Genomic DNA, 9,134 nt, shown 5'->3' with positions numbered 1-9,134 from the left:
TGAAACTTCATTATCACACCGCTCCTGGGACAGAATTTGAGGAATGTCATGTCCAAAAAAATGTTCTATAGAGGCGACTTCATTTTATTGGACATAGAAAAACTATTCCATGGTCCCCAATAAGCCATAGGGCTATTCAGAACTTTGGGAAACATTTTAGAAGGGGCCACTCCAAAAACCCTAACCCTCTTCCAGTGGGTAGAGTCCCCAAATTCTCATGCACTATGTGGCATAGTGGTTAAGAGAGTGGGCTTTGAAATGAAACATACCTGCCTTCATACCTCAGCTCACTGCTTATTATGAACTTGGTTTCCTCACTTATATAGTAGGAATAACTATACGTAACTGACCGAGAGGCTGTGTGTGAAGCATCTAGCGCTGTGTGGGGCACGCACTAATGCTCAGTAAACCATGCCTATTGCCATTACGTATTGGATGATGACACTGCATTCTAGGCATTAAACATGAATGGGGATCTAGTCCAACTTTCTACCTAATACACAGCATCCTTTCCCAGTGAAGAATTCTCAAAGCGAAGGATTTATATTTTTGCATTGGGAGCATTCACAGTGAATTAATTCAACCATGCCATCCTGCCCATCTTAAGGCACAATCCTACCCCAGGTCATTGCACCCATTGTAAGAGCTGCTGTTTCCTGGTATTTCCATTTTATAGCTTCCCCTGCAGAGGTGGAGAGAGATAGTTGCCCCCCCATTTTTGCATTTAATTGTTAATTTTTCAGGCTGTACATGAATATTTTCTCCTTGTAAAAACTATAATATTACACATCTGGCTGCACTCTGTCTTGCTTGGTACCTTGGGTCCTCTGATCCTCTCTCTTTTCCTCTACCCTCAACCCCAAGGTAACCACATTCAGTGGATTGATGGGTACCTTTCCCCACATTTCCCAATCGATTTACATGCTTAGTGTTGTGTTCATGGCAAATATCCAGGTTGTGTGTGCATTTGAGTATGTGCTTTAAGCACATGGGTGCCTGCCATGTTATTTACATTTGCTTCTTCTTTTTTTTTTTGAACTTAATTTGTCTTAGAGACCTACTCATGCTGGTGCAAAGAGTTTAGCTGCACTTCCTCTGCTGTCTGCAACCAATGTTAGTTAGTATGGGTCTATCAGTTTATTGTGCCCCGTTGTTGGGCATTTTGTTCATTTCCAGTTTTTCAGTATTATAAAAAACACTGCAGTTGACAGGCTTGTGCCTGCTTTATTACTTTTATTATTATCTTATTCACACATGGGTTTTCCAAGCGAGAAGTAGAATACTAAGTTGTAGGGTAAGATCATTTCAAATTCTGACAGATGCTGCCCAATTGTTTTCCAAAGTTGCTTCACCAATTTTACTCCCATTTTTGTTTTCCATATTTAAGGGAAATATAGCTTGCAAAAGAGGTCTTGAATTAGGCCAGGTGGAAGGTACAGCCAGTGCTCACTCAATCACAGGCCACGCCCCTTGGCATCTACCCTCCATCTACTGACGTATGGTTAGTGGATTGGCTGACAGTCAAAAGTATTATTGGTTGACTGGGACAGGAATGAAGATCCAGGAAAGAAAATCCTTCCTCAGCTCCAGACTATCTGAACCCACAGTATCCTCAAGTTTTGCAATTGTGTTTTGGTTGACTTGGAGGATTAAGAGGATGGGGGAATACATGCCCAGAAAACCCTGGGATGCTGGGGTCTAACCCTGGGGCTCTAGCGCTGCCTTGGAACTCTGGGAGGTTGTAAAGAAGGTGTGGAGAGAAGCCAGTCATCGCGACTCCCATTGATCTGTGGCTAAACAAACACGGGACCAGAAATCAAATGTCAGGGTCCCAGAAGCGTTGTCAGGTTGTGTCTGGGATGAGAAACTAGTTAGGCTAAACCTCCTTTGTGGGGCAGGAATTCTTTTATCAAATGTACAGACTTATTCTTACATCCTTTCGCCTGGTTCTTCTGGTGACAACTCAGGGATTGTAAAATTGCGATATTCTTGAAACTCTGCTTCTCCTCCTTTCTACTCATTAAGTACTTCCCCAGCATCTGCTCTGTCCCAGGTGCTGTGATCAGTGCTGGGAAACCAGTGGTGAACAACCTACAGTCTGGCTCTCACAGAGCTTGTGGTCTGATGGGGAAGAGGAGGGTGCTGGCATCAGGATGATGCAGTGTGATGTTGTAGGTATCATGGGTAAGAGGTGCTTCTCTAAGGATGCGGGACATCACTCTTTCCTGTCCCTGAGAGCTGGGCTGATTTGAATGTTTCTATCCAGTGTTTCTGAAAATGCAATGGACCTGAATCCTTGTCAGTCTCCGACCCAGCAGGGCATTGAGCCGTGGAGGGGGCGGGCAGCAGGATCAGGGGGAGATTCAGTCCTCCTGCCAGCATACATAGTCCGTGACACCATCGCACTTGGAGTCTGGGCAGAAGATGCTACACAGTGGGGTTGAGAGTTGTCATGGCACTTGAGCCCTGAGGAGACCCAAAGGGCATTTCTAGCTAGGGCAACATCCAGAGGGGCCCCACAGTTGCCATTTGAGGGAAATTTCCTGCACTATCTCATCCTGGCTAGAAATGCAGTCTCCACTGAAAGGGTTGTAACCCCTCCTAGGTCAGAACAGGAGTCCTATGGATTCTCCTGCCAATACCAAGAGTGACTCTGCACCACACAGAGTAGCAAAGGAGACCGCCCAGCTAGGAAAGTCCCAGCGCCCACATGGGCAGCGTGGATCGTCATGCCAACCTGGCAGCTCTAAACCTTGGATCGAATGCAGAATATCGGGTCACCCCTCCTCTTAGCCTTGATTTCTTTCCCCAAAGTTCTGATATGTCTAGCTTTGCTTTTCACATCTTACTGAAATTATGAAAAGCCCAGAATTGTGAGTCACTCAAATTGGGGATCATTAGAAAAAGGAGACTTGTGTTGGGGCAAAGAAAAGAGACATCATGCCAGATGCAGAGCAGGAGAGAGAGGCTTAGGAAGGGGACTTTGGCATGAAGGACTCTGTGCAGGGGAGTCTTTATACACGTGTGTGTGTGTGTGTGTGTGTGTGTGTGTAAGAGGGGTAGAGGGAGGTGGGGAGTTAAAGGCATCTAAGCAGAGAGCTGAGCAGATTATTTAGATAAAGGTTAGCAAAAGCTTCTTCTGTCAAGCTCCAACGTTCCTGTGTTCCTTCTGAAGCAGGCCGAACAACTTGGAACCATAAAACCAGAAAGGCATTGGACAGTCGGATGAAGGACTTGGTACAGAACAGGTACCTCTTGGTATGTGAATTATTCAGAACAAAGCAAAATGTATCTAGAAGCATCTCATTGAAATGCTGAGAAAAGAATACCAGAAAAAGGATCTGGTTCAGGGATTCTCAACCAGAGGCAGTTTCTCCCCTGGGGACATTTGGGAATGTCTGAAGACATTTTTGGTGGTCACAACTGAGGTGAAAGCTACTGGCATCCAGGGGTGCGTGGGTGGCTCAGTTGGTTACGCGTCCAACTCTTGATTTCAGCTCAGGTCATGATCTCAGGGTCCCCCGCTCTGTGGGGAGTTCGCTTCTCAACCTCTCACACTGCCTCCCCCCTGCAACATGCTCTCTCTCTAAAATAAATAAATAAATCTTAAAAAAAAAAAACCCAACTACTGGCATCTAGTGGATGGAGACCACGGATGCTGCTAAACATCATTCAGCGCACAGGACAGCCCCTCCCCAAATAAGAATGATCTGGCCCCAAATGCTAATAGTGCTGAGTTGGAGAAACCATGGTCTAGTGAGGAAAGGATGGCAAATACATATTTAATTTTGTGGTACTAATGATTATTTCAAAATAGTTAAAAATTTAAATTGTGTATTTACTTTGCTGTTTTTGTGTTCATTAAATATGAAAATATTTAGGAGAGTTTTTTTTTTTTTTTCCTTTAAGTTCTTTTGGAACTTCTGTTTTCCAGCACAACTGTTTCTAATAAGATCTTCAATTCTTCAGTTCACATACCCTGGGGCTTTCAAGAATTTAATTCTTGCAATTGATAAAGGACTACTGGATGGCCACTGTTGGTTAAAGAATGAAAACTGTTCTGTTTGAAACAATGTGGTCAGAATTTGGGAGGTGGCGTCTACACATCCATCCAGCGAAAGGATTTTCCTGGGAATTCAGGTTGCCAGTATTGTGACACGATATAATCAGAGAATGATCAGGTTTGTCTTGTGCCAGGGCTGTGACTGTGTGAAACCAAGTATGTGTAGGTATTAAGGCTCTGAGAAAAGATTTTTGTCGGACATTTCCCACCTCCTCCCGTATTTTATATAACAAATTTCTAAACATCGCTCGAAAGAATTTTGCAGTGAACACCACCAAGATTATACAGTTAACTTGTGCTGTGTTTGTTTACACATATCAATTTACCTCCCCGTGTCTCCATTCATCCATAAATTTACCTTCTATTTTGATACATTTCAAAGTCCTCCATTTCATCAGTTACTCCTAAATACTTTACTTTGCATTCATGACCTAGAAAGCAGTGTCTGATTAGGGTGTTTTTTTTAAGTGGAGGGTGAATTCTACACACAAAGGCGCAAATCTCTGGGTGTAATTTTCAATCAATTTTGACAAATTGATACACCTCTGTAACCCAAACCCCTATCAAGGTGTAGAATATTACCATCAGTCCAGAAAGTTCCCTCATGCTCCTTCTCTGTAAGTCTCTGCCTCCTGGAACACTGGTCTGACTTTTTTCCCACCCTGGGTTGGTTTTGTCTACTCTTGCGAAGCATTCTTGGCAAACCAGGGATGAATTCTGGCTCTCCCTCCAAATCAAGTTGGCCAAGCATGTCAGCACCCCCAAATGGGAGTCCCTCCCCACCTGGCTCTTTTCCTCAACTCACCGCTGTCCTAGATGTTCGTTAGGCACCATCTCAGAGACCACTGGGTACATGTCTCCTGACCAACCGGGTAGCTGCTTTGCATCCACTCTTGCTTTCCTCCCTGTCCTCATGGGAGTAGAGCTGACTAATATGTGACAAAATAGATGTTATTATTTGAATCACTCTTGGATGATCCTTCTATTACTTGTAATCAAATACAGACTCTCTATAGCTTATAGGCAGAAATTAAAATTATTTGGAATTAAATACAAGGCCCATCAAGATCATATGCCTGCCTCCTTTTCCAATCTCATCTCCTATCAGCTCTTCCCAAGCCGCCTATATTCTGGCCATACTCAAATACCGGTAATTACCCTAAAATGCTAAGCTCTTTGCTGGAATACCATCTTTCCCTTGTTTGCTTTGGTAATTCCAACATAGTCTTCAAAATTAATCTCACCTAGTTCTGGAAGCCTTGGCGTATCTCCTCAGCCACTTCTCCTAGACCTTATGCATTTAGAGGTGGCCGCTGTTATGAGACAGGTATATCCTTATAGAACTTTATCAGTGCATTTATATGTAAAATAGAAATAACATATTTGTAGAAATCATAACTGTCATAATATTCTATCTATTAATCTTCAATCAAGTATTTGCATAGTCTCCAACTCACAGACCACATAATCCCTCCCCTAGTTGCTTCCCCTCCGTCTTTGGGATGTGGTTTGGGTATGGCTTGCATGGAAGAACTATAGGGATTAGAGGTTCCTGTAGTTTGCTATTTTTATAGGAAATTCAATTCTTGTTCTTGGCCCCAAGTGTATTTCTCGCCCTGTATTGTCTGACTTCTTGAAGCTGTAGAATGTGCTAACAAATACACCGCAAGGAAATCGGATTCGGTGACGGAATCACCAGGTCCCAGTCAATGACCTTGAACGGGCCTGCCCTGGGCTGAGGTATGCCAGGACCAAGGAAGTGGATGATTCTGAAAGGCTTAGGGCGAGGTCCTGCCATGTGCTACGTGGCTGGCAAAGCTGCCTCCTGAGTTGCTGTCCCTCTTCTTGGTCTGACCATTAGACCAGGAGCCCCATAACCGTCCCCTCATACCGGCTCTGCCTGATTCACGTTCACATGTTTCCAAAAGCCATTTTACCACCTAGTCTCTGAAAATTTCTCTTGAGATAAAAACAGATGCTCAGAAACAAATTCCCCCCCCCGTTTTATTATATTATTATATTTAAGGGACAAACTGCTTTGGGCATTAAGATACTGCTATCTCCATCTGTTTACATCATTTAATTTCCTGCCAAAAATTTATACGCTAACATGATTTTAATGGGCAAAACTAAAGCTATCATTTCCTTTCACACAGGCAAGTCAGGGATGTGCATTTTCCACTGTCCCTACTCCATGCCTCTGTCACATGAACCCTGCCTAAGAGTTCTCTCTCGTACTCTGGAGGGAAAACTATTTTAAAATATTTTTTTATAGACGAGTGGGGCTTAAGGGAAGCTAAGTTGCCTCAGAGCTCTGGCTTGATTTTCTTCTTGAGCTTGCTTTCTTACTTGGAAGATTCCTCAGAAACAACTTTAGAAATATGAGCACCTAAAATTATGCTTAAATCTCTTTTATAAATTCCTGAAATTGCTGAGATGATAAGGGGCTAGAGGAAGCATCCCTGCTGGGTGATGTGTTGTCCTCATCTTCTTCCTGTCAAATGACTGAGTTCCAATCTAATATGGTGCCATCTCTGGGAGCCATAAAGTGCCAAGTTCTAGAAGACCCCCATGGTTTGTTTGTGTCTACAGTGAAATAGAGTTTCTTTATTTAAAGCTCACCCAAGTATTTGTCAAGTATTTCTTTAAACACAAACCCTTAAACTATTGTTAGCTTTCTGCCATGCTTTGAGTGTCAGAAGATGAGAACCTCTTCCAGGGAACTCTCCCTGAAGAATCTCAACCTCAGTTGATTCCGTATGTCATGGTGCCAGTGGATACAGACTCAAAATATGCTAGGTTCTCAACCACTGGACTTGAAGAGCCAACAGAGGATGTTGGAACTAGGAAGGGGGACTTGAACTGGAATTCTAGCAAGGACAAGAGAAGACCAAACTGGAGTACATATCTGGGACACCAGGCACAGGAATGATTCAGTCAATGGTCAATGTGGTTGTCAGGGCAACTAAGCACTATGGTTCTGTCTGACATCAGATGCTGGAATATTGGGATGCTGGAACTCAGTACTAAAATATTGGCTTTTCGAGTGAGACTGCATCTCATGGTAGGAGCTCAGTAGACCTGAGAGCTCCTATGTTGGAGGAAGCAAAGGAAGAGGGATGCAGTCTCCAGGGGTGGGGTATCAGAATGGGTCAGTAGTTTGGTGGTGGTGGTGGGGTGCAGGTGGGGGGTCCAATCACTTCATGGACTAGAAGACTGGTTTCAAAGGAGCACTCTGTAGAGGGATTGCTCAAGAGCAAAATGAAGGAATGTTTACTAAAACATTTGGTTTATTTTAAGTAATATTTTCCCCAATTAAAACATTAAAATACAAACATATCAGTGTATATAATTTGGAAAAAAAACTCATAGAAAAACACAGAGAGGTTCCAGGGTTGGCCTGGGCTGGCAGCAGCATAATAGAGCCTGGGGTGAGGCTGCGGGACTGACCTGCTGACCGCTGCTGGCCTCTTCCTGGGAGGAAGCCCAGCAAGTGTTTCCCTTTCACTTGGGCTGGTCTGGGTGCCGGGGAGTTGGGTTGGGAGCAGCTCTGCTGGTGCCACCTGCTCTGGGGCCGAGATCTGGTGATTTTGAAGAGAAGCCTGAGCAGCCAAGATGAAAACCTCTGCTTCCTTTACCTGAGATATGACACTAAGGCAGTGAGCACAAAATTATTTTCTACAAGAAATATTTCACATTGGCGTCCTCCAGTCACGCTTGTAAAATAAATTTGCTCTCCTTTGGTGAAAAGCAGTATGTGTTCCTCAATAAAGTTATGGTGCAGGTTTCAGCAGATTCCCCAGCTCTATGACCGAGGATCGACTTCCAGAGGGTCCAAACTATCATGGAATCATGGGGTCAAACTGGCGCTCAGCAGTTGATGAATATGGCTCAATTTTAGGAGCAGAATCGTATTCCCATTGGAGAGCAGCTTCAGTCAGTTTTGGGAAATATTGGACACAGATGTATGATTGATCTACAATCGTCCTGTTCTTCAGGAGCCTTGGACAAGTCACCCTCCATGTCTTTTCCTTTCAGAACTGGATTGACATCTAGAACTGTGACTGAAGCCTTCAACGCTTGCATTGGGAAAAGTCCGCAGTTACCGATGGAGGAAATATATGTCAGATTGTGTAAAATTGTACCCTCAAACCCTTCTCTTCTTGAGAGTGACCTTAAAAATGCAGTTTCTTTTTTCTTGCCAAAGAAGTGACAACTCAAATATACCTAACTCTGAGTTGCTGCTTTTTCTCCAGAGTTTAAGTAGTCTTCGAGTTAAACATCTTTGCGTGGGACAGTGTGATTCCAAAGAAAGACTTTCAAATGGAGAAAGGTAAGTGCTTAACATGGACAAGCTAGTACAGGTATTTATTACATACTTATTACAAAGCCAAAGCCCCCAAAGATCAAAGCAACGGTTTTTAATGTCATTTGAAGATCATCATCTTACTTACGTAAAGTGACCTCAGTGTTCATTTTAACTGTACCTGTTACTGTAAATCTAGTGCTGTGCACTACGATGAATAGGATAGGGTCATAAATTATTTTTGTTTGCAATATTTTTTACTTTTATTCACTTTTATTTTTGTTTAAGTGTTTCAACTTTTTAAGGATTTCTGTTTTAAAAGAGATTTATTTATTTATTTTAGAGAGAGGAGGACAGAGAGAGAAAGAGAGAGTGAGCGAGTGGGGGAAGTGGGGAGGGAGATGGAGAGAGAGAATCTTCTAGGAGGATCCCCACTCTGTGCTGAGCCTGATGCAGGGCAAACTTCTTAAGGATTTCTAAAGCAATTCATTAGTCTGTATTGTATCTGTATTTGATTTAAGTATTGTTTTAATTTCTACAAAGACCTTATGTTTTAGGAGTATGAAGAAAAATATAGTATTCGATATATTTTTCTTTTTCTTGGAAAACTGAGTGCTTAAGACTTGTAACCTTTAATTTCAGATCATGAAATTACATTTTATATTGTTTATTTCAGATAAAAAATTAGATGTGATGTTTCTGCAACATTAGTTTACACTGGGGCCATTAATTTTATGTTCTGTCACACTGGAGCTATGTTATGGG

The 9,134-nt window shown here is 42.8% G+C and overlaps 1 pseudogene; it reads left to right on the top strand.

Moving 5' to 3' along the window:
• The first annotated feature begins 7,037 nt into the window (after positions 1–7,037).
• On the top strand, positions 7,038–8,590 carry LOC116643349 (annotated as a pseudogene).
• Positions 8,591–9,134: the final 544 nt, after the last annotated feature.

The sequence above is a fragment of the Phoca vitulina genome, unplaced genomic scaffold, assembly GCF_004348235.1.
Source record: "Phoca vitulina isolate PV1807 unplaced genomic scaffold, GSC_HSeal_1.0 scaffold26, whole genome shotgun sequence".
Classification (NCBI taxonomy): Eukaryota; Metazoa; Chordata; class Mammalia; order Carnivora; family Phocidae; genus Phoca; species Phoca vitulina.
This window is presented reverse-complemented; position numbering and strand designations above follow the sequence as displayed.